The sequence below is a fragment of the Manis pentadactyla genome, chromosome 2 (genome assembly GCF_030020395.1).
Source record: "Manis pentadactyla isolate mManPen7 chromosome 2, mManPen7.hap1, whole genome shotgun sequence".
In the NCBI taxonomy this organism is placed as follows: Eukaryota; Metazoa; Chordata; class Mammalia; order Pholidota; family Manidae; genus Manis; species Manis pentadactyla.
The window spans coordinates 31,500,166-31,525,586 of record NC_080020.1 but is presented as its reverse complement, the minus strand read 5'-3'; the positions used below and the strand labels follow the sequence as shown (position 1 = coordinate 31,525,586).

The window sequence follows — 25,421 nt, the reverse complement described above, 5'->3', positions numbered from 1 at the left end:
GGACAATGACCGGAGGTTCCAGTTTAGAGGGCAGTGGGGAAAGCCTCCGTGTAGGGATTTCAGACAACAACAGGGCAAGCAGGGCAATAACAGCATGAGGACGTCCAAGGGAGGCCCTCCTGTCCCAGCAAACGGCACCAACAGGTACCGGGCCTGATGTGGGGCCCGCCTGGCAAGTCTGCAGGACAGGATGGCTGGGCCTGAGCATGGGGCAGTGTTTGAAAATGAGCTTGGGAGTGCAGGCAGAGAGGCATACGTGGGTCTTAGAAGCCCAGTAAAAGCCTTCACTATGTTGCTAATTGGGATAGTCACTATCAGAGAATTGAGGCAAAGGAGTGAGATGATCAGACTCTCACTGGGGATCAGCTGTTCCCTGAGGAACAGACTGCAGGCACGAAAATGTGAGTGGAGAGGTCTGGGCCCTATGACTACTGCGACAGCCCTTGCCAGCTGACAGTAGCCCGGACAGGGTGGGCATGACTGAAGTGGCAGTGAGTTGCTGTATTTTCAGTCTGTTTGGAAAGCAGAGCTAATGGGTAAGCTGCTGCCCAGTTCCAGGGTGAGCAGCAAGGTGCATGACGGTGCTGTTTGTCACGATGGGGACCACGTGGAGGACAGGAGGCTTGTGGGGCAGGGGCACGAATGGAGTGTGTGGACAGGAGATGGAGAGCTCTGTTACACAAGTTGATTTTGAAATGCACAGAAGAATCCATGGAGTTACTTTGGCCTGAGTCTGGAATTCGAGGGAAAGACTGGGCTCAGAGATTAAATGTTTTTGTCTCTTGCACATGGGTATTATTTAAAGCCACAGGAATGGGGCATACATGTTTCAGTTTGTCCAAATGTGCCTCTCAGAGAAGCCCTGAGAAATGTGTGTGTGTGTGCTTCTTTAAGGACAATTTTCAAAGTTCTCCTCCAAAGTCTAACATGCCTTATAATTAAATTCAAAATATTTATCTCCGATGAATTGGAAAATATTTCAGTGTATTACAAATATTAATTCTCACTGTCCTAGGAATTTAGATATGTGAATTGACAGTTGAGGTAGTTTCAGACAGAAATACATTTGTGAAACATACATGCATATTTGTACTAAGTATTACCAGATATATGAGCTCATACATTTCCTGACAACACTCTGGGAGATCATTATTATTAAAACTATTTCATAAATTAAGGTACTGAGGTCCTAGGGAAGGAAGGAATGTTCTCAAGGACTCCTAACTAGTAAGTTGTTTAGGGTCTGTACTCAAACTCAGGCCCAATTTTCCTTCCCATTACACACAGAATGAGGTAATGACTTGGCTTCTCATGAATACAATACAGCGTGGAGAACTGCCAGCTAGGTGTTTTTAATGTGAAATGCATTTTAAAAGGACATAACACTGCTACCACCTGACAAATTTGTGTTTTCCTTCAGGTCCTCCCATGGTACAGCTCTGGACATCTGGAAAACATCAATGAGCAAAACCACAGATCCCTATTCTCAGGGCAGTGGTGCGAGGCACTGATGGGAGAGACGGCACAAAAAAGAAAATCCAAGTATACTATACTTAGGCTCCAAGGGGATGAGGACAATGGGAAAATGCAAAATGCTCTGCCTCCCTATGCCCCACAAAAAAAGACAGGAAAAGAGGATCAGCACTGTTGGAAGTTGGAGAGCAAAACAGGTTCAATTTTTAAAAGCATGGGAAAGGCTGACTGACCCCTGGTGAAGGTAATATCTGAGAAAAGAGTTGAAGGAATACTGAGAGTTATTGAGGACCTGACTGCTCATAAAACTCAGACATCATTCTAAACGTGGTGCTTGATGCTGTAAGATGAGAACCAGAAAAGAATATGTAAACTGAACACGCTCAACAGGTAAAATGATGTCCAACACCAAATGCAAACTTAATAATGTCATTTACACACGTGACAGACACTGTGTCTACTCATGATGGCCTCAGCTGTGGCCTGCTTCCTCAACAGGAGGTCAGAAGCTTTTCAACAAACTAACTGCATGCACATCACCACTGCTTCTGAGAGCAACGCGGCTGACTCTGACCGGAACCAGACAGTGACAATCGCCAGTGGAGCCACTACAGCCCTTCTGTGACTTGGGGACCAAGCTGTATAATAAAATAATGATGAGCATGACTCAAATACTTAAGATCAGAGAATGAGACACAAATCTTCATGAGAGCATGGTCAATATAGAGTTCAAAATGGTATTTAAACAGAGGAGGAAACCAAGCTCAGGACGGTGGCAGGACCACAAAGTTAGTAACAAGACCAAAGTCCACTAAACTGAAAAACAGTCTATTTCCCATAAATTCCAGGCTTCAGTCTTTTCAACCTAAACTCCTGTTTGATATCACTTTCATATGCCTTTGAACAATTCCCAAGGGCAAATCACAGTAAACCATCAGTTACCTAACGTAATGAAAGCACACAAAACTGATGAAAGAATGCTTGTGCGATGGTCACTATGCGTCTGACACTGTTCTAAACACCACTGAACTGATTTAATCCTCACAGACATAGTCATAAGGTAGGGCCTATTATTATCAACCCCATTTTACAGCTGAGGCAACTGAGAAAGAGAGGTTAAGGAACATACACAAACTCATTCAGTTTGTTAAAGACACAGCATAAAGAATTTGAACCCTGAGCTCCTGTATATTCTCTAAATTTGTGCATTAAATGCTTCCAGATACATGTGAATACTTGGTCAGAATATCATGATGGCTAATATAAATACATGTCTTTGTAACAGTTTTGGCTATACTTTCTCAATGATGATATTAATTTTAAGAAAATTCATCAGTACTAAAAATATAACAGCAACTACTGTATTTCAGCCAAGATTGATGGTACTCAAAGTTTAGATATTTTTCCCCAGGTAATAAACCACCTTTGATATGTCCGTGAAACGCATTAACTTTTACAGCATCATGAAAAACAGCTACGGCAAATTAGGCACATCCTTTTACAGTGATTCAATAGTTCCATAAAATTAGCATTGATCTAGTAGATTCTCCCTCGACAATTGTGTTTGGTAAGGATCGTTAGTTACCTGTGCTTTCAAAAATTTGCAGTGAAATCTGTGGTCTGAAAGGAAATTCATCTCATCTTCAGTCATTTTTTTTTAACACAAAGTTTCCAGAAAATGAGCATGATAACATTAACAGCTAAAAGTTATTATGCACTCTTTGTTAAGTACCTTACATACCTTCAGGTATATACACACATATGTATAAATGTCTATCAAGGTATAACTCACTAACTATACAGCTCGAGTTTTACAAATCTGTACCTCTGTGAGAACAATCTTCAATCAAGATAGGGGAGGTTTCCATCATGCTAGAAAGCTCTCTCATGCCTCTTCCTAATCAATCCCCATTGCCAGAGAGAGTAACTATTCTGATTTATGTCACATATAAAATTTCTAACCTAGGATGTGGTTACCCAAAGAAATGTTTAACTCTGAGGCCTGTGCTCCTGGCTACCATGCTGTCCTACTACATTTACCTCAGTAGGTACTGATCCCACCTTCTGGGGTGTCTCCTGAGAGAGCCACGTCCTGATGCCCTAACTTGTCGCCAGTGCATTTAGAATGTACAACAAATACGGCCTTGAAGGAACTGAAAAACATGGTCACACATCATTTTCTATGATCCGTGGTTCAGATGAGAAACTCTATTGAGAGCCTACTAATGTCAACACCTACAGATCATGAAGGTGGGGGTCCATCTACGAGGAGAACGCAAATCTGCCACGGAATAGAAGCTGCCCTGACCCCTCTGCCATGTTGTGGGAAACCAGACCGGGATGCCCATCTCAGCTTTTTCTAGATTATTCAGATACCATCCATCTCACTAGGTTTGCATGCTTTGCAACCAAGTCCATTAAAAAACACTTTGTGAGCTAAAATATGCCTATAGGTGAGCCCTCAGCTTATAACCAGCTGTTCACATCCTCAGCCTGGGAAACAACAGGAGTAGCTTCATCAATGACAAAAATGAGGCCACGAACCTGTGACCGTCACAGCCAATGTTAGGAGCTAATGTTTGTCACTGGGTGGTAAATGTTAGCTGAGCAGATGCTGGTCTGTAACTGACACTCCTGAACACCGAGAGGAGCAGATAACTGGTGAACACACACTGAACAAGCCGGAGGAAAGAAAAAAACTGCCAAGCGGAAAGATGGAACAGACTTAAGAAAAAAAGGCAATGAGCTCAAAAGAGTACAGAACAAGAGAGACCAGAGACTAAAACCAGGTAAGAACAAGGAAGGCGAGGAGCACAGCAAGATGGCAGGATGCCCCTCTACCTTGGCTGCTCCTAGGTAGGAAGCGGGCTTCTTCCCCTGAATGGGCCTTCCCCAGTAACAAACCCCATCAGAGTTAGACAACAGGGGGCGCCCAGTCACCTGCTGGGGAGAAAGGAGCTAACCCTGATATTTATTTACTCTGAGCTCCATGAGAGCAGTTTCAGTAGTTAAATACTTTAACCCCAGTAAGTAACTGTAGGGTTGCCAGGAATTCAGAAATACGTTTTTTGGAAGCCAAGGTACTCACAAAAGTGTCTGATCTTGTCACCCTGGCAAGAGAAAGTAGTGTGAGCAAGGAGGGAGTTTCCAGTGCCCAGCAATGTTGTTTTTATCAGAAAACTGCTTGCTTAATAGGCACCACTGCCTTATCAGTTAAAAGGAAGAATAAAGCCATCACCTCCACATCCACCTGCACACCTTGAGCTCCGTTAGGACAACCACCAGCAGAGAGCTCTGAGCAAACCAGTCTCACGGGATTTACACATTCAGTGAACCGTGGAGACACGTTTCTCCCCTAGTCCTGCAGACCCGTGTGACAGGCAGGTCAGAGGCCACAACCTACACAGCTTCCTTTAGAGAAGGAATTTGAAAACAATAATGAAAACGATCTCCTTTCTGTGTGGACCAAAGGTGAAAAAAGGACAGCAGAGCCTGCAGAGAAATTCAGACAACACAGAAAAAGCTACCTGGATAATTCAATGTAAAGCATTCTCTCCTCTGCTGATTGTGCCAGCACTTCATTTTATCGTGGTCTGACTCATTCACTCTTTATCAGTTCGCCTCATGCTATCCAGCTAATATTAAGTATCTATAGAGAAAATACTTCAGTCCCCACTGTGTGTAAGGCACTGTGCTCAGCGTATTATTTGGATCATCTCAACAACACACAGTGCAGTAGATGTTATCATGTCCATTTTAAAATCGTTGCTCATGGAGATGATGTAAATTATCCAAGGTCATACAACCAGCACGTAAGTCTAAATCTGTCTGCTCCGGCACCTGGGCCCAGTTCCCGATATAATCTTCCTGCTACAGGTCTTCCCACCATCCACTCTTCTTTCTCACTATGCTGCTTCTCCCTACAGTCATCCTCTGCCCCTTTGGTTAATAGATGTAGGGTGTCCTGTTCATGCAATATGCATTTGTCAGGTGACTAGGATAGAGTCACGGGAACCCCATTTTTGTCAGGAGGAGGTTAACTGGCATGTGTTTAGAGAAGAGTAAAGAAAACAGGAGAGATGAGGGGCAGATGAAACAACTCATGATGCCCAGCCTTGGGAAAGGAAGACTAAGACGTTCGTAATGAAATGGGAGAGCTTTAAAATTTTTTAAAATCATAGATTGTGAGAAATAAAACAATTTAGAGGCTTCTGATTCCACTATACAGATGGGAAAACTGAGATCCAGCTGTAAGTGGAATCCGGACCTACCCCACAACTTCTGACTACCTCTACCGCTCGCGTCTCTTCATCGAGCTTCTTCCCCAAGCACCGCTACCACCCTTGAGGCAGGCTTAGGAGGCTCTGCCATGACTTACAAGTACTGACACAAGTTTGGCTCAGTCTGAGGAGATGTAGGGTGAGACACAACACGCCCAGCGGCTTGGCAATGCACTGGGGTATCACTGAAGGTGTTGCCGTCATACCTGGCTGACATCTGTCACCAAGGCTACAAATGGCATTCCTGCAGTGGATAATCACTTAGCCACAACAGTATTCAATTCAGTTCTGTCAAGCTCAGTGTCTGGCTTCAGTGGCGTCACTCAGAGAGTTTTAAAAAATCTGGGGATTTCTCACCTCTAACTTTAAAAATTCTAATGCAGGAGGTTTTGAGAAACCAAGGAACCAGGTCATTTCTGGGGGCCTGTCTAAGGCTAAGGTCCCATACTAATGTTACTTTCTCGAGCATGAGCCTGTGAAGTACCACTCAGCTGTCATTACTGAGTCGGTGCATGTAACATGTAATCCACAAGAGACTTAGAATCAAGGGACAAGAAGCGTTGCTGTTGCCCTGGACTGCCTGTGTCCCTTAGACATGCAATGCATCTTCTGATCTCAGTGTCCAGTTCTTTAAAATGAAGAAATGGGTTACTAGAGCAGTGTTTTTCAAATGTATTTGTTTATGCATTTAAAAAAAAAATGTAAGGGTAGGTGGCAAAAACTGTCCATGCCTGGCCCACAGACGGCCTCCTGCTCCTCGCTGCTAACAGACATGACACGTCATTATCAGGCATAAAGCTCAGTCTGAATTTGTGGGTTCCCACTCTACATGAAACCTGATGGGCCCTGACTTGGCATCGTGGTGATACCCTTGATGAATATCACGATCCAGGTTGGGGCGTGTATTCTGAGACACAAAGGGAAGTCTCCAGGGGGGGGGGGGACCCCGATCAGTGGGGAAAGGTTCAGGAGGAGGAATGTTTTTCCGTTCATGGCCTGGCACCTTTGCCCTGCCCTGAGCATGATACGTGGAGATGGGCACAGGCAGTTGAGGTCAGGAGCTGAGAATAGTATAGCAGAAAGGAAGCTTTGGCCCTAAGAGACACGGCTTACTGTCGGAGCAGCCTCGACTGCCTGGGTGTGCTCCACATCTGTGCGGGCAAAGAAAAAGTAAGGCCTTATATGTCAGTAGATACTGTTCTGTGTATTTAATTCACAAAATTTAGTGTTACAGCTGTTAAAGCATGACTAAAATAGGGAGGTAATATCCAAATGCGTGGTTTTGGTTTGTACATATTTAAGTAACAGTATAATAAAAATCATTAAATCAATAAGAGATATGTACCTTCCAACTAAAAGGGGTCTCTGTATTACTCAAACTCTGGAAATTCTGAACTGCAGGATGGTCCAAATTCCTTCCAGACAGTTAAAGTCTGTGATTTCACAAACTTCCTTGCCTTGTGAAACTAACACTAAATACTTTCGCCAACACTGTGATACTTGTCCTTGGAGATGTTTTTTAAAATTAAAAAAAAAATGTAAATGTACTCATTAAACGAAGCACATGTAGCATTTTATATTCCTTTCCAAAAGTTTGTCTTAATGACGAAGAGGCCATGGACAGGGCTTGGAAGGCTTTGCTCACTGCAATGACTCACCCATCTCCACCTGGGCCCTTCACTCAGCACCCCACCAGGAATATCTCTGGGTGAAACAAACATGGGTTAAAAATAAAACCTTAAGTGCCTTCCCCGTCCTTGCAGAGGCCGTCTGAACCCTTGGGCAGTGCCATGCTTACAAAATGTGCTTGCTCATTACTTTCCGGAAGGCACAGCAGGGCAGGGTGACCATGGGGTCTCCCATGGAGAAGAGGGTAAAACAGTTCTCCTCCCTGAGGCCGTGGTTTACCCACACACTTCAAGGGGAAATCTGCTGTTCCTAGTGCGCACACTGCATTCCTGCTCACAGACCTCCCTCTGCCCTCACTGCCGGTTTACGGGTTTATGGTGCGGCCACTCCTCTCTCCTTGTTGACTCATCTCTGCCCTGGATTTCTCCTCCCTTACCCTCCTACCCTTTTTCTTTTCCTTTCCAAATGTCAAAAGAGCTCAGCTTTTCCCTCGTGTACTTCTAACGGAGGGAAACCATAGCGGTTCTTCCAAGGTTTCAGCACTGCTGCTCATAATTATACAACCTGTTGTTGCCATTTCACGCCTGCTCTGCTCAACGCTTGACACATGCTAAATTTAGAGAAGGGTGACCTTAGAGCTCACTTGAGTCTCCTTTTTTCACTGGCAGTGGGCTTGCTGTGGTTCCTGTTGGTTGCTAATCTGTCTTGGCATTTTGCTCACTCAGTAGGCACTAAGAAAAACATAGTGTAGTCACTGTCTGCCCTGACTTCTAACCACACCCCGTTTCTTGTCCCATGTCCTATAGCAACCCCACCTTCCTGTTTCCAACCCAACCAAAACTGAGGTTGATGAAAAAAATATCTGTGTGCCATCTCCTGGGACAAGGAATCCTGCTGCCTGCCATTTCCCAATTCCCTCCTCCAAGTACAAAACTGTGAAGAGAATAAAAATGCTGGCTGAGAGCACCAACTGCCACCAGCAGGACACAGTGTCAGCCTGCTCATCTTAGGTCTCACCCAGAGCAAGTTTTGAAAGCCTTCTGCCCCACACTCTTCATTCAGCCATGAATCTCACTCTCTATTATTAGCTACATGTTGAGAGATTTTCACACTGAAGTGAACACACACTAATTCTTCACAGAGGTCCACCCTAAGAGGTCTAGCCACTCTGCTGCTATTAAGGAAGCACCCTAGAATTCATTCATTCATTCATCCATTTCCCTAACCAGACTCTTGGCCAAGCCCCCTTTGGGAAACACCCCTGCTGTCACAGATTATTCTGCCAGTAATCACAAAGCATAGTGAGATTTTAGTCCATCTCTTTCTGAGCTGAACCAGTGTCTTAAATATAATTACATTACATTGTGTTTTCTAAATGTTAAGTATAGAATGAGGAATAGCTTTTTGGGGGTGGGGGGTAAAAATCTATATTGTATTATAGCTGATATGTTTGAGAAAGAATGATTTAAATTTTGTGGGGTTTTTTAGAGCACTTTTCAGTAAGGGACAAAATCAATCAAATAAAATTCACACCATTTTATGTCTCTATCTTTTACCAATGATTTTGAGTAAACCACTGTTTTCTGTTACTCTTTAGGTGTCTGTATTTCAAAAATACTGAACTGTTTTTTGAGAGTAAAACTTCCAGTTACTTGAAGCCAGGAAATTGGAAATTATTATAGAAACAGAAGTATAAGTGTTGATCCTGCATATTTCCGGGCAAATGTATGACTGGGCTCCTTAATGACAGTCAAAATCGCACATAATAATAAAAGACGGCAGGAACTCACTCACACACACACATATCTGCCACCACACTGTGAAGATGGATTCCAAAAGAGAAACCTCAGATTCTTACTCCCTCCTAAAATGAGAACCATTTTCTGCTAAAAACATCCCTCTCAAAATTCTCTGAAGCAAAGAACACAGTTTCATCTAAAATTATCTTTTTGCCAATGGACTGTCCTTCCACGTCAAAAAGTTACAGAAGGATACTTGGAGCAGATATGAGAATTCACATACTTTTCTTTTTAAAAATCCTGTTGCCAGCTAAATCCTAACTTCCAAAAGTGTCTCTGTCATGCTGAAAATCAGCTCTTGAAAGGGGTGGACGAAAGAAAAGATGACAACAAAACACCAAAAGTTTAAGTGATAGAGTTCTAACTTGTGCGTGCACGCGCACACGCACACACACACACACACACACACGCACACACGCACACACACACACACTACTGGCAAACACACACAGCAGGCTGAGAGAGTGAAGAGAAGCGTGGAAATGCAAGAACTCAACAGCACCCTACCTCTCCTGTCTGCTTCACAAAGCGGCTGATGAAAATCGCCCGCAGTCCCGGAGCGTGCTGAAGAGGCTTTGAAGGAGGCGGCCGCTGGGCCCGCAGAGTGGGAGCAGGCCCAGCCTGCGCTCAGAAGCTGCCCCAGTCAGATTTTCCAACTGTAGAATTGCAGCCAAGTCCCTGCCCATGCCTGAAGAATTTCCTGAACAGCATTCCCGTTCTTTTTCTGACTGCTTTGAAACCGTACTCTGTCTGTACTTCAATACGGCTTTGTCAGGCCAACTTAGAGCTACTGGGCTGTCTCCAGCTATCAATGGGAAACACATGTGTCAAGCACAGACTCGCTCCCCTCCAACAGCGCCCATAGCGTCTGCTGGGCTCATATTCACCACCACAAAGCAAGCTGCTTCTAGAACCAATTCTGATTTTTCAGCCATTCTCCAGGCTCTGCTCCTTTGGCAATAGATGCTGGAGAGGAGTCTTCTCTCACTTATGTTCCATGCTGCCCCTTTTTAACTTGCTCCTTCGACTCGCAGTTCCCAGCTGACCCTGGTCAGCTCCCTGAGTTTATGCCAGCCCTTTTGCAATATGAGAGTGACAATATGAGAATTCACATACTTTTCTTTTTAAAAATCCTGTTGCCAGCTAACGAGCCTGTTGCAGCTGAGATGTGAATTCTAATTTGATCTTCCTACCTGCGTTGCCTCAGTCTTTGCTCAAAATTTCAATTGCTGGAGGGGGAACAATATTTTTAGCATTTCCAGACTGGTTCAGTATTTCAGTGGTCCCCTCATCCTGATGTGTGCATCTATGGCTCCTACAACTAAAAATAATGCAATTATTTTCCAGCACTTTGGTTGCTCTCTGCTCTGTAACTATGTTGGTCCCAAAATGTAACATTTCACAGGCTGTTGCAATGTGTGTTATGGTTATCGGAAAAAGAAAGGAGAATACAGTGTACCTTTAATCAGAACACATCTTAATTCTGTATACCTTTGATTATTTCTGGATATCATGCCAGTAGGATGTCCTGTGTATATTCTGCTGGATTTTGAGGTCTACCTTTGATATTTCCTCATTCCATAAAACAAGAGGAAATCTCTAAAGATACAAAGAGGACACCCCTCTTCTCCTATATGGAAACCCCGTATCTAAATAGTCCAAGCTAAGTTGTCACGGTAACACAGTATAAAAAGATTTAAAGAGGAAGCCTCATTTATTTTGAGCTTTTTCTCTTTACCTTTTTTTTTTTGGTATTAATACTTTATTTCCTAAAACACCCTATTAGCAATGTATTTTAAAGAACTGGTATACTAGATTTTAAAAGAATTGTGTGTTGCTGAGGGGCTGCTGCAAGTAATAGGATTTGGTGGGGTCCTGAGTTTAGCATCGGATTGCAATGGGCACTTTCAGGAGGATTAGATTTTTGCATTGGGAAGCAGTGTGTGGATGTGTGTAGGGAGGGAAGCATGTATATACCTCTAAGGTCAGGATGCAATTACAGAATCAGAGAACTTTAGAGTTGGAAGGAACCCCAGAGACCATCCAATCCTATTTGTTTCTACCCTTCATTTTACACAGGGAAATGGAGGCCCAGATAGATGTGATGACTTGTCCAGAGTTGCAAAGACAGTTAATTCCAGATCTGAGGCTAAAAAACGGGATTTGCACTAATTTTCTATGGGCTTTCTCTATCCAGCATCATTTGGGAAAGGCAGTGTAATCTAACCTTCACAAGAATAGGCTTATAATCAATTGGTTTGGGGTCTAAGCTCTGTCTCTTATTGGCTAAAAATTCTGGTCAGCTTTTTTATTAACCTCTCTGGACCTCAGTTTGCTCATCTGTACAATGGGGATAATAATAGAATCTACCTAATGGAATTGTTGAGAATTCGGTGAGATAATCCATGTAAAGTGTTTATTATAGTGCCTATAAAGTACATTTCAACTTAGTTTTCTTTTAATGGAGCAAAAACCAGACCCTTTCTCTTACCTAAAAGTAAAATTGTGCTCTCACATCTTGAGTTTCTAGAATAAACTATTTGATTGTCTAGTTTAGTTTTCTGCCACTTTACCTTTACATAACAGGGGCCTATCCTCTTAAACAAAGGCAGTGTCCTAACACCTTTTTGGAACATTAAGCCCACCAACACAGCAACTTTTCATTTATTTCCTAAACATAACACTGAAATCTTTGCTCAAGATTAGCTCACAAAGGAAAGCAGTGAGACCAAATCTGCCATAAGTTACATGAAGCTGAACAAAGGGCCATTTGCAGAGAACTGGACTTGCTCTCCAAACCTTAAGACCTCCAGATTACCATTCTAAAAATAAGAGATAATTAACTATTGAATTCCTATGTTTGGTACCTGCAACAATCTAAATTAACAACAAAATAAAATCCCATAAGTTGAGGAAGAAATCTTTCCAAGGAAGCAACTGCTATGAATTCTAAAGAATCAGATTGTACCTGAGGTTCCATAGCCTTGCCTTAGAGTGAAGAGTAGCAAGTGGTTAATGACCTGCTTACTACCTATTAGTCATGTTTGGTGTGCCCAGCTTCTTTAGGGGAAACAAAAGAGGAGGAGATAATTTCGAGTGGTTTACAAATGTCTTAGCAATCAATTAAAAACACAAACATACAACAACTGGAAAAACCAAGCTCAGACTCTACAATGGCAGAACATTGGTGTTCTGATCCAAAAGATGCTGCTCCAATATCTCCCCCAGACACTTGCTAATTGGCCCAGTTCAGGGTGGGCATTTGGAGAAATATACCTCAGTGGGAGAGTCAGCTTCATTAGTACTGGCTGGAGAATCCTGAAAAGTTACTTAGTTCTTCTAATGCTGAGAAAAATTATCCAAAACTTGAACACAAGGCCACAGGCATCACATTCTTGCTCAATCATATGTGATAATTGTTTAACACGCCCTCTCAAGAATTAGTCAGGGGAAATGTGTTCTGTTCAATTCATTGTTTACTACTGAAAAAAGGTCCCAAATTCAATAAAATAGCTACCTGTTACCTTGAGCACTTTTGTATGTTAAACATACAAATTACTTCTCTCCAGTAGAAAAAAATAATCCCAAATGTGATTGTTTATTGCCATGTAAGACATTAATGAGTTTTGCATCTATTCCAGCATCTTGTGCTAACTTTCCATAGTTAATGCACCTATGAACAAAGAGCTCCTCACACATTCTTGGAACCAGTCTTACCATTACACTGATTCCCTCATTAGTCAATGAGTCAAAACAAATATTTGACATGTCTTCACTCTATCTTTGTAGGATTCATGCTTTGAACTTTTAAAAATATAGCTTTTTACTGCTTCCTTTTCCTCACCTGCATAATGAATGTTCTGGCTTGAGAAAATGCATTAGAAAGTATTCAGCAAAGTATATGGCACATAGTAAATGAGCAAACTAAGTAAACGCTGCTATTATTTAATATTATATTTGGTTTTCAGTTTTATAAAGGACTCTAGAGATTATGAAGCTAGATCACCTATCAGTCTCATTCCTATTATACTATCTGATCCCCGCCAATAGATTCTGAAACCCCTCTTACAATGGCCAAACTTAACTTGTTCTTCCACAGAAGTTGACCTTGTTTTTCTGCTTTTGTTGTTCTAAAATTAACAACTGAAATATATCTCCAAATAATAACACAGGATAATAAATGTCAGTTAGAAACTCTGACCTTAAAGATGACATGAATGAGAAAACTTCAGTCTAAACTAGAATTAAATTTCCATGAGGACAAGCATTTTTGTCTGTATCACCTCCTGCCATTTTTCCAATGTCTGGGACTGACAGGTAGTTGGCGCTCCTATCTGCCCTTTGAATAAATGATATCCTCTGACTTACTTTAAACCATCCTCTTTTATGAATTATTTTGACTATAAACATTCTGGTACCATTGGATTATTTCTCTTCATTATGGTTTAGATTTCTTTTCTCGTCTGGTTTGCTTTCTTCTAGGAATGTTTCAGTTTGGCTAATTTCCTCTTAAAATGTGGTGCTGAAAAGCAAACAAACTTTTCAGATGCGCTGGCTCTAATTCGGGGCCAGAGGAACAACTCCCATCTCTCATTCAGGAAGTGTACTCCACTTTTGTCGGTGCAATTCATAATCATACTAGGTTTGGGGGCAGTAACTTTGAGTTATATTGAGAAGCCAGCCTGGAGCTCCTCTTTATCACAGGCACTCTTATTAAGGTACATCTCCTACATAGTTGACATCTATGATTCTCAAAGCCAGTTTTATGTTAGAATCATCTGGAGGCAGCTCTTAAAATGTCCAGAGCCAGGGGCCCACCCCAGAGATTCTGATTCCATTGGAATGGTATAGGAACCAGCTAACAGTATTTTATTTTGAGCACTCCCAGGTGATTCTCATATGAGCCAGACCTAAGGATCACTAAGTTACAGTGACAACTTTTAAAACATAAACCTAATTGTGTCACTTTGTGAAATAAAATCCTTAAGTGGCTTACCACTGCCTGAAAGGGAAAGACAGCAACTGACACTATTGACTTGAAAGGCCTGGCTTGACCTGGTCCCCTGGTCCCTGGCCTACCTCTGCAGTCTCACCTGCCACCACTCTCCAGTCTTCAAGCTCTTCAGAGATAGCATGTATTTTTCCACTTGCAAATCTTCAAAAAGCTATTCTTTCCTTCTGGAAAGATGTTTCTTCATCCTGCAAGTTACCCTCATTCTCATGTTCTCATCTATTTAACTTCTATTCAACCTCTAAATTTATACTATTACCACTTCTTCTAGGATTCAGTTATCCCAAACCTGTAGTTAGATATGCCCAAGGACTAGGACTTATCATAGATATGATTATATATTTATTTGTGTTTTTTAAATGAATTATATGCATTTTGAAATGAGAAAATGAATATTCTCCATGAGGTCAGAAACCAGGCCTGCTTTCCCATTATTGTATCCTAGTTCCTTGCACTCATAGGAAGTGCATAGTAGATATTTTTAAGTAAGTGAATGCAGTTCTTTTAACCCAAGTTCATGAATGCCTATAACCCCACTCTCTTTATCTTGAATTTCATACTTCATTTTATGTTTCTGGCATGTTAAATATTATATCCGGGACACGGAGTTCTCTCATATGATACTAGATATATTCCCAAAAACTATTAAGACATTTACATGTTTATCTAAATGACATTGTGAGAAATGACCAAGTCAGGGGCTGGCAAAAATCTTAAAGGCCTGGAGTACAAGGTGGGGACAGCTATAATCAGAGTAGAGAAGGTATGCTGTGCCACTCACGAGAGAGGGTAGACTAGGTTGATATAATATACACAGGGTCATACACAGACACAAAGTATTTAGGGCACAAACCTGAGAAAAGGCATTCATCAGGACCCTTTTGTTTTCAGCAGTCAGAACTCATTCAACTCAGCCTAAGGGAAAAAAAGGAGGGAGGTTCCTATATAACTGTAACTCCAAGTTGTGGATCTAAAGGTGGGGTGGAGTATAGCAGTTAAAATGCAATTGAGGATCTATCTCCTTCTTCTCTAGGCTTCTCCTGGCTTCATTTTCAGTTTGCTCTCTCTATTGGGTAGTAAGATGTCCACAGGTGGTCCTTTCACAGGGTAAACATAATATCAGCCACATACGCTTATCCCTGAACAAATCTATGACTGGGGAAAATCCTTGGTGTTGGCCATATTTGCCCCATAAGATAACCCTGGGGACTAAAGGGAAGGAATCAGCTCCATCTGCACCAGACAGACTGAGAAGGCTAATAAGGGACTTAAGAAAAACCATAGGCAGACAAAAGTCGCATGTGAATCATGGATGATGGAGCACCCAAGACATTTGTAATCTTGCCCAGGAAGGATCCTTAAGAAATATTATGAGGTAATATTTAATCAAAGATAGAAAAGGTATTTACTATACACAAGCCAAAAACAGTTGAATGAGAGTTAAATTAATGGCAGATGATTACAACAGTGATATTATGCCAGCCTTTCATTTAAGGGCTCATTTCACAAACAATACCTTATGGGAAATGACACTCACCCTGCTTTGGCTCTTCAAAACAGAGCAAATCCAGTCCTGTTTTTCAATTGCCAAGGGCAAAATGATCTGGTAGACTTTGAAGAGACTTTTTTTTGTGGAGGAATCTGGACCAGGAAGTTTGGCTCAGTGACAAATCAATGACCCACAGTTGTGAGAATCTCTCCATTGGTCAGACATAGTGTCTAAGCTGAGGTCATTTTCTGTTTTGGAAATTCAAATATATGCATAGTACACAATGAATAATTCTCAACCTAAGTCATTACTTTAAGAAAGATTTGACACATTTTATAATTAATTTAAGGTAACAAGTAATGAAATATATGCAACTATATCTTTTAAAAATAAATTAAACAGTGTAAAGCAAATACTGGTATAGCTGCAAAAATGGTTCCATGCATTCTTTCCTTTTCAACACGAAACACTGATCAATCCTTCCAAATTTTTTTCTGGCCCATAATTTCTCATTGTATTACAACTTGCTGAAAGTAAGACTCCAGAAATATCACACTTTTATTTGGAAATAAAATTTATTGATCAATAAAAGTGGGTCAGACTATGATAGGCACTCCGTGGTAGACAGAAATAAATAAGACCTGTACTTGAAAAACGATGGCATTGCTCATCTTTATTTTTAACAATCACATCAGTGATCAATGGTAAAAAATACAACAGTTGGATGCAGGGATTTAAAAATAATTTTAAGCTCCCTTGATGAGGAAGGCTGTGTGAAACCAAAGGCCAACCCTTAAAATTCAACAGCAAAACCCAGCAATTATACACTGAAACCTTAAAAAACTGCCAAGGAGAAAAAATTCAGTATTATACAATTCTAATTATTTATCATTAAAAGGAATTAATTTATATATGTGATGGAGACATAGCTGGGCAAATCCACAACTACCATAGCATCTGGCACTCAATAGTTGCTTACTAAATGTTTAGTGTTTTACTACTAATAATGAATATTGATAGTAATAAAAAATATTCTGACATTGCCAGACAAACAAAAGCTGAGGGAGTTCATCACCACAAGACCTGTTTTATAAGAAATGATAAACAGAGTTCTTCAAGTTGACACAAAAGGATACTAGGTAACATGAAAAGTGAAAGTATATAAAAATCATTGGTGAAGATAAATATATAGTCAAATTCAGAAGACTCTAATACCATAATGGTGGCACATAAATACTTTTAACTCGAGTCAAATTTATAAGACAAAATTATTAAAAATAACTACATCTACAATAATTTGTTAAAGGATAAACAATATAAAAAATGTAAAGCATGACATCAAAAGCATAAAATGGTTGGGGGGCAGAGTAAAAATGTAGAGTGATTTTGTATGCAATTAAAGTTAAGTGATTATCAGTTTAGAATAGACTGTTATAATTACTAGATGTTTTATGTAAGCTTCATTATAACCACAAGAAAGAAAAAAACCCCAAACTTTCCTGCATACACCAAAGAAGAGAAAGAAATCAAAGCATACCGTAACAACAAAAAAATAAAATAAAAAAATCAGAAAAGAACACACCAAGACAGGAAGAAGAAAAGAATTACAAAGCAATCAGAACATAATTAATGAAATGGCAGTAGTAAGTCTTTACTTCAAGTGCACATGGATTAAATTATCCTATCAGAAGACAGGGAATGGCTGAATAGATAGAAAAACAAGATCCAACAATATGCTGCCTACAAGAAACTCATTTTAGCCTTAAGGACATACATAGGCTGAAAGTGAAGGGATGGAACAAGATGTTCAGGAAAAAAGGGTAACCAAAACTCAGCAGGAGTAGCTATACTCATGTCAGACAAAGTAGACTTTCAGTCAAAATCGGTCACAGGAGAAAAGGAAGGTCACTACACAATGATAAAGAGGTTTATTCATCAACAGGATATAAGAATTGTAAATATATATGCACCCAACATTGGAGCACCTAACTATATAAATCTAGTATTAATCAAACTGAAAGGAGAAATAGGTAATGGTAGGGGACTTCAATACTTTTCTTTCCACAATGGATAAATCATCAGACAGAAAATCAATAAGGAAACAGTGGTTTTGAATAACATTATAGATCAAATGGACCTAAAATACCTATTCAGAACATTCCATCCAAGAGTACCAGAATACGTATTCTTCTCATATGTACACTGAATACTTTCCATGGTAGATCATACTTTGGAACACAAAATAAATCTTAAATTTAAGAAGACTGAAATCATACCAAGCTTCTTTTCTGATCACAATGATATAAAACTAGAAATCCCTAACAGAAGAAAAGCTGAAAAATTAAAAAGTATATGGAAATTAAACAACACACTCCTGAACAACCAATGAGTGAAAGAAGAAATCAAAGAGGAAACTGAGAAGTATGTTGAGATGAACAAATATGGAAACATAACATGCTAAAACTTATGGAATATAGCAAAGCAGTTCTGAGAGGATTTTAGTCATAAACATCTACATTAGGGCAGAAAATATCAAACAACATAACTTTACACTTCAAGGGACTCAAAAAACAAGAGCAAACTAAGCCTAAAGTTAGCAGAAGGAAAAATAAAGATGAGAACAGAAATAAATGAAATAGAGATTAAAAAAAACATGAAATAGAGATAAAAATGAAATAGAGATGAATTAAACTATGAGTTGGTTATTTGAAAAGATAAGCAAAGCTGACAAAACTTTAGCTAAACAAAGAAAAGAGAAGACTCAGGTAAAGTTATAAATCAAAGAGACATTACAATCAATACAACAGAAATACCTTCAAAGGGTAAGAAACAGAATGAACAGTTCTGTAGCAACAAACTGAACAACCTAGAAGAAATGGATACCTCCTAGAAACAATCTACTGAGTCATCAATAAAAATAAACTCTGAACAAAGTAAATACTAGTAAGAAGATTGAAGCAGTAATTTAAAACCTCCAACAAAGAAAATCCCAGTATCATATGGTTTCACTGGTGAATTCTACCATTTAAAGAATAATTAATGCCAATTCTTTCAAACTCTTCCAAAAAGGTGAATAGGAGAAAACACTTCCAAAGTCATTTTACAAATCCAGCATTACTCTCATACCAAAGCCAGATAAGGACACTACAAGAAAAGAAGCTTACAGGCCAACATCCCTGATAAAAACAGATGATAAAATCCTCAACAAAATGTTAGCAAACTGAATTCAACAGCACATTAGAAGGATCATACACTATGATCAAGGAATATTCATCTCTGAGATGCAAGGATGGCTCAACACATGAAAATCAATAAATATGATACAGCACATTAACAGAATGAAGGATACAATTCCTATGATTACTTCAACAGATGTAGAAAAAGCATTTAATGAAAATTCAACATGTTTTCATGATAAAAGCTCTCAACTCAAAAAGGAATGCACCTCCACATAAGAAAGGTCATATATGACAAGCCCACAGTCAACATCCACTCAATAGTGAAAATCCAGAAGTTTCCCTTTAGATAAGAATCAAGACCAGAGTGCCAACTCCTGTTAAACATACTACTAAAAGTACTAGCCAAGGGAATTAGGTAAGGAAACGAAATAAAAGTTATCCACATTGGTAAGGAAAAAGGTAAATTGTCTGTTGGAAGATGATATGACCTTAAAGATTCCAACAACAAAAAAATGTTAGAACAAATTCAGGAAAGTTGCAGTACACAAAATCAATATATAAAAATCAGTTGTTTATATACTTTAACAACAAACTACCATAAAAGAAGTTAAAAATCCCACTTGCAATAGCATCAAAAATAATAAAATACTTAGAAATAAATTTAATCAAGAGGGTGAAATACCTGTACACTGAAAAATATAAAACTGAAAGAAATGGAAGATGACACAAATAAATGGAAAGATATCCCATGTTCATGGTTTGGAAGAATTGGTATTGCTAGAATGTTCATACTACCCAAAGCAATGTACAGATTCAAGGCAATCCCTATCAAAATTCCAATGGAATTTTTCAAAGAAATAGAACAAACAATCCTAAAATTTGTATGGAACCACAAAAGATCCTGAATAGCCAAAGCAATCCTGAGATGGAACAAAGGTGGAGGCATCACGCTTCCTAGTTTTAAATTCTACTGCAGAACCTATAGTAATCAAGAACAGTATGATACTGGCATAAAAACAGATGCATTGGCCAATGGAACAGAGAGAACCCAGAAATAAACCCATGCATCCACAGTCATCTTATCTTTAGCAAGGGTGCCAAGAATACACAATGAGGAAAACATAGTCTCTTCAATAAATGGTGGTAGGGAAACTGGATAACCACATGAAGAAGAATAAAATTGAATGCTTATCTTTGAATATACACAAAAAATTGAATCAAAATGAATTGAAGACTTAAATTTAAGATCTGGCACTGAATCTTCTATGACCAAACATAGGGAAAAATCTCCTTGACATTGCCTTGGCAATGGATATAACAATGAAAGCACAGGTAACAAAAGTAAAAATGAACAAGTGGAACTACAACAAACTAAAAAGACTGTGCACAGCAAAAGACATCATCAACAAAATGAAAAAGGCACCCTATGGAATGGAAGAAAATATTTGCAAACCATGTGTCTCATACAGTGTTATTATCTAAGATATATGAGGAATTCAAACAACTCAATAGCAAAACACAAATAGCCTGATTAAAACATGTGCCCAGGACCTGAACATATTTTTCTCCGAAGAAGATATACAAATGGCCATCAGCTATGAAAAGGTGCTCAGTATCACTGGTCATCAAGGAAATGCAAATCAAAACCATAATGAAGTATCACTTCACACCTGCAGGATGGTTATTATAAAAAAGACAAGGTATAACAAGTGTTGGTGAACGTGTGATGAAAGGATACACCTGTGTACTGTTGGTGGGTACATAAAATGGTTCAGCTATTATGGAAAACTGTATGAAGCTTTCCTCCAAAGTTGATAAAAGAACTAGCATAGGATCCAGTTATCACACTTCTGAGCATAAATATCCAAAGGAAATTAAATCAGGATTTCAAACAGATATCCACTCTACCATGTTCACTGAAGCATTATTTATAATAGCAAAGATATGGTGACAAACTAAGTGTCCATAGATAGATGAACAGAAAAGAAATGTGATATATATGGGTATATTTACACAATGGAATATTATTCAGCCATAAAAAGAAGTTCATCATGACATCTGCAATGCATGGATGAACCTAGAGAACATTATGCTAAGTGAAATAAGCCAGACACAGAAAGATAAATGCTGCATGATCTTTCATATGTGTGGAATCTAGAAAAGTCAAACTCTTAGAAGCAGATAGTAGAAAAGTGGTTGCCAGGGGCTAGGAGTTGGGGAAAATGGGGCAGATGTTTATCAAAGGGTACAAAATTTCAGTTACAAGATGAGTAAATTCTGAGGATCTGATATAGAGCATGGTGACTACAATAATAATACTGTATTGTATATTTTCAATTTGCTGAATTTTAAATGTTCTCACCACACACACGTGCACACACACACACACACGAGATAACTATGTGAAGTGATGGCTTTGTTAGTTAGCTTGAATGCAGAATCATTTCACAGTGTTAAAAGCTATCAAGTCATCATGTTGTATGCCTCAAATATATACAATTTTTGGGAATTACATCTAAATAAAGCTGGAATAAATAAAGCACAAACCACATCAACAAAATTTTTAAAAAGTATTCTTATACCATTTCTACATATTTCAGGTAAGAGAATCTTACATAGTTATTAAAGCCCACAAATGGTGGGCTGTAGCATATTCCAATATAGAAGGAAGCAGTATATGATCAAGTCCAACTTTGTTTTTTGTTTACATGAAATGTAAGTGAGACTTGAAGTGACCTAGCCAAAGTCACACAGATAGGTAGTGTAGGAGTTGGACAAAATAGTCACACTTTCTGACATCTATGTTGCCTTCTGGAGCCAATGACTATGACTCTAGAACATTATCTATCATTTATTTACTTGCTTGGTAATTTCTGCTAGGAATCCATTCCTAAAATACAAGTTGCATGCCAAGATGTATTGTCTGTTATCTTCTTCTCTTCTTACTTCCTCTTAAGCAATCAGGAGGTCCTTTTAAGGATTTTTAAGTATCATGTTAGTAAAGATTAAATGCAAATAGGTATGGCTGCCAGAAATTTTAAAACTTAAGTTCAATGATAAAATAATTTTTTTATCATTTCAAGTTAAATGCAGGCAAAATTTGTCTTATATACATCCTTAACCTTGCCCTTAACAGAGCAAGTGCTTATTAAATATCTGCTGAAATGGATGCAAGTTAAACATTTCCGTAACTTCAGTGGATTGCAGGGTTCAAAGGCAAGGTGATTTTCCCCAAGGCATCTTGATCAATCTCAACAGATTTTTAGTATTCTGAGCTCATTAATTAGCAGAAACATTAGAAGCAATATACTAGGCCAATCTGGCTAAGCTGCATTACTATCCTTTCTTAGAGAATAGCGTGGGGTGTTGAGGTAATACTCATAGAAACAGCTGCATGTAAAAAGTAATCAGTGGCTGTAATGACATGCCCTGCTCCTCACTCTCAAAAGCTGAAAGCAGGAAGAAGAAAAACCACATGGATGAGAACAGAAATGTAACAGTCAGCATGAAAAGATAGACTGGCTTTCTGACCAGTATATTGACTTCTAAGTGCACTATACTGGAATATCTAATGAAAGAATGCAGCATTCAAAAGGTCATTCATGGATGAATAGAAGAAAGCAGAGCCACAAAAGGGAAAAAGTAGGCATGAATTCACTCAAGCACAGAATGAAGGAGTCTTTGCCAATGGACTCTGTTATTTAATGAGAGGCTGTTCTATACTGAGCACTGGAGATGTGGTAGATCTAAGGCAGATGGGTTCTTACCCTCAAGACATTACAAGTTCACGTGTCTTCTGGGACCACTGACAAGACTGTGTCTGTTAAGTTGACCCAGCCTGATGCTATTAAGTAATAATTTTTGTCTAAATCTTCTTGTTTAGACATTAATTATCCCTCTCATTATGTTCCCTCTTCTTACGGTCTTCCTAGGAGGAGAGAAGATGTAGTTATCTCTATCCATGTTAATATTTATTTTTCATTTTAAATTAAAAAATAAATATTTCTAATGAGACAACAATTTCAAGAGGTTGGTTATGGAGAGTCTGCCACTGAGAGATTAAAACCTCTCTTGCTGAGCTGATAGAATCAGCTTTCTAAGACTGAAGTTAAGAAAGACATTCTGTGAGGACTCCGTGGAAAGAGACTTGTCCATGAATAGTCACTATGACATCTATAAATTTTTAGACCTATGATGTAGAATAATGAATTGGCAAGAGATCACAGAGAAATGGGTCAACTCTTTAAGCACTCCATCTAACACATTTATAAGAGATCGTGGAAGCTGAGCCACTTCATTTAATCCTCTCTCACTAAGATATTATTATATATCAATATTTTATTTTAAGGAAACAAAGATTCTATTATTAAATGAGCTGCAGGAGCAGCGAGGCTTGGTGTAGAGGGAGAAGTCAAAGGAGTTTGTTGTGACATAATTAGTATCAATAAAATATTTTCCACTTTTTAGAAGCTAAGTCAAACTATAAAACATTTCCACACTGAACGAATGTATTTGGGGTTCCAAACAGATTTTTGAAGTTTAATGCATTTCAAGACTTCATGTAAATACTCCACTTGATTTTGAAACTGTAGACTTTTAGTTTTCATGCCTGGAGCTTGGAAGTATTCTATACATACAGGTATGTGAAATTGAATAAGGGGGAAATGTCATACTTCCTACCTTGTTTGTGACTTGCAGGAGTTAGCATCTCTTTGCCCTGGGTTAGAATTTGCAGACCCAGATCATTACCTAATGTTGTTACCTCTTAGCCAGGAGAAGATGGTAAAGGACTTAAAACTCTTTTATCCTGAGTCGTCATACGGAAAGTGAGAATAACAGCAGCTGTCTCACCAGACAGTATGAGGATTTAACAAAATCATCTCAGCAATAGTGGCTTTAACATACACAGGAATAGCTAATATGCAGTGAGTGAGCACTGTGCGGTTACATAACAAGTGCTCAGATATTTGTGGATACTGCTGAATTCCGCACCAGGATGTATATATATTTTTGGTCCATTCCATTACTTGGCATTTAAATATATTTAGAACATAGGTACGCTTTGGTAGCAAGAGTGAACCAGAGAATCACATTTCAAAGTGATCTAGTCTACCATTATTTTTGCTAATTGCCGAGCAATTTACTAATTACAATCCATTTCATCAAGATTTAGCAGATACATTTACAGGCCTAAGCTCATTGTTATAACTATAGAGCAGAACCATATATCATTCTAGTTTACTTATGAAGAAGGTAATAATCCATATCAGTTCTTCAGTGCATCCCCCATAATGCCAATTGGACCAGGCCTCTGAGAGCACTCCTCTGAGTTATGGCCAGCATTTTTTCTCTCTCATTCTGCCTCCAGTCAGCCCTCAACAATTCATTCTTTCATCTCTAAACAGTTTAGTCTCACTCTGAGTACAAACAGGTCAAGCTTTTCATTTCTCTTGGGATACAGTGCAAACTTCCTAACATGGGTTACAAGGCACTGGATGGCCTTGCACCCTGTATGCTCAGCATGACATTCAGGAAATGTCTTATGTGGCCCTTCCTCCAAGAAGCCTCTTTCTTCACCCACTTCTATACTCAGCTCTATCTTAAGTCCTCTGTTAGGTGCTCTGTTTTTCTTTTAATTTTTCCTGTCAGACTACTTGCCATTCTTTACTGTTATTACTCAGTTAGCTGTCTGAATGTTCAGCTAGATTGTCAGCTCTTGAGGACATCCACTATGTCTGTGCTGTTCATCCATTGTCAGCAGAGCCACCGCATTCCCTGGGTTGGTGTGCACACTACCATCAGTGCTGGGCGAGGGAAGAAGGCCAAGAAGAGAGGAGCTGAAAGAGGTGCCCAGAAAGGGGAAATACTACAGCTTAGTATAAAACAGCATTTATGATGTAGTTTATCATTTTTATTCATAAACTTTAATCTTCAAATGCTGATTTACTCTGTGCTCTGCCTAAATACCTAAAGTGCTTACTGACTAGTCAAACTTCCATTTAGACTTTGTTCTCTGACTCAGTCTTCATAGAGTAAGGTTCAGAAGACAGAAAACTTTAGAATTGCTACATTAATTAATACACTGACTACACATCCTTTAAGTTTAACCAGACTAAACTCCCCACCAATGTGGTTACCTTCTTAGAGTATTTCATATTTTATATTTTTGACTAAACTTGCTTTCGCCCTAAGAACTATTTTTTGTACATAATTATGGGGAACTTGAGACATCTCACCAAAACAATGATCACAGAATTGCAATTTCTGAAGAGTTTTAGGAACTGTTAATAAGATTTCCAGGATGATGTTAAAACAAATGCCTAAATATTTAACAGGAAGAAAAACCAGGATGTCATGTCCTATGCACATTACTTTTGCATATTGCACAGAAGCCAAATTGAACAGCATTTTTACAAACTCAAGAATGAGTTGCATTAATAGGGAAAAGAAGCAGTTGAATGTGGAGTCCACATTTGGGAATGGAAAAATCTCCTTGGATTTATTACATGGAGATAGCTAATACCTTAGCAAACCATGCTCCCAGTGCCTCAAAATGTTATG

General features: G+C 39.1%; 1 protein-coding gene across 3 annotated transcripts in view; it reads right to left on the bottom strand.

Moving 5' to 3' along the window:
* The window catches only part of SGCD (sarcoglycan delta), a 546,854-nt gene that overhangs the window by 372,052 nt on the left and 149,381 nt on the right, over positions 1 to 25,421 (bottom strand). The window contains exon 1 of one of the 3 annotated variants that reach the window (XM_057491101.1): positions 9,689 to 10,112. The exons of 1 other annotated variant lie outside the window; for it this stretch is intronic. The gene's annotated coding sequence lies outside the window, so the exon portion shown is untranslated. Of the gene's footprint in view, positions 1 to 9,688; positions 10,113 to 25,421 lie in introns of those variants that run through there. One more of the 3 variants, XM_036911188.2, reaches the window with a different exon arrangement.